Source organism: Antrostomus carolinensis, unplaced genomic scaffold, assembly GCF_000700745.2.
Source record: "Antrostomus carolinensis isolate BGI_N321 unplaced genomic scaffold, ASM70074v2 scaffold4133, whole genome shotgun sequence".
Taxonomy (NCBI): domain Eukaryota; kingdom Metazoa; phylum Chordata; class Aves; order Caprimulgiformes; family Caprimulgidae; genus Antrostomus; species Antrostomus carolinensis.
Window position 1 is genome coordinate 35,743 of NW_010307104.1, and position 818 is coordinate 36,560.

An 818-nucleotide genomic window follows, 5' to 3' on the forward strand; every position below is an offset into this window, starting at 1 on the left:
TTTTATCACTTAAAAGTATTTTTTGAGAATTTCACTATAAAGCATTAAAGGTATTTTCCTAAAAGTGACAGATAAACAGTATCAGGTTAAAGATCAAGCCTCTCTAATGCTTATTAAGAGTTTTAGGCAATTTTAGTTTTGTAGAAGCAGAAATAAGAAGGGAATTGCCAAAGTATGCTTCACCAAAAAGCATAAGAAGAAACCCTTTGAAACACAAGCCAAGATAGAGTTTATAAAGATGATGCATTCACGGAGTTAGGAGATGTCAGCTGTCACTCAATAAAGATTATTTAATTGGAAAACTAATTTTCTCTTGTAAAACTGCAACCTTCAAGGCAAACAACTGCATCTCCAGAAGAATGCTACGTCCATTATTAAACATAATGAATACTAACTCAAATCCCAACAGCTTTCAGCACCTTCTGCAGGAAGTTGTAGCTGTTTCCAGAGGCAGTATCCATGAAGGTGGCGCTATCTGCAGTGGCAAAATGAAGCTAATGTAGTATGAACACAATGTTTGAATACAAGTAATTGTGAGAGCATGATGCAAAGCTATCGAGTCTCAGTAGAGCAATGGTATTTTCTCATCCTAAGTATATGAGGTTTGTAAGAAAGGCAGCACTCTGTGCAGTGTTCTGTCACCAGTACTAGGGATTAGCAGCACAGCAGTTCTGCTGCTGCTTTTACTGGGGAACAATTTTATAGAGTTTTGTATTTTCAGACTTTCTGAAAAACAGTGTTTAACCTTGCAGCCATACACTTGTCTCAGAAGTTAAGACTGATACCCACAAGGTATAATACTGGAGGCAGCATCCAAT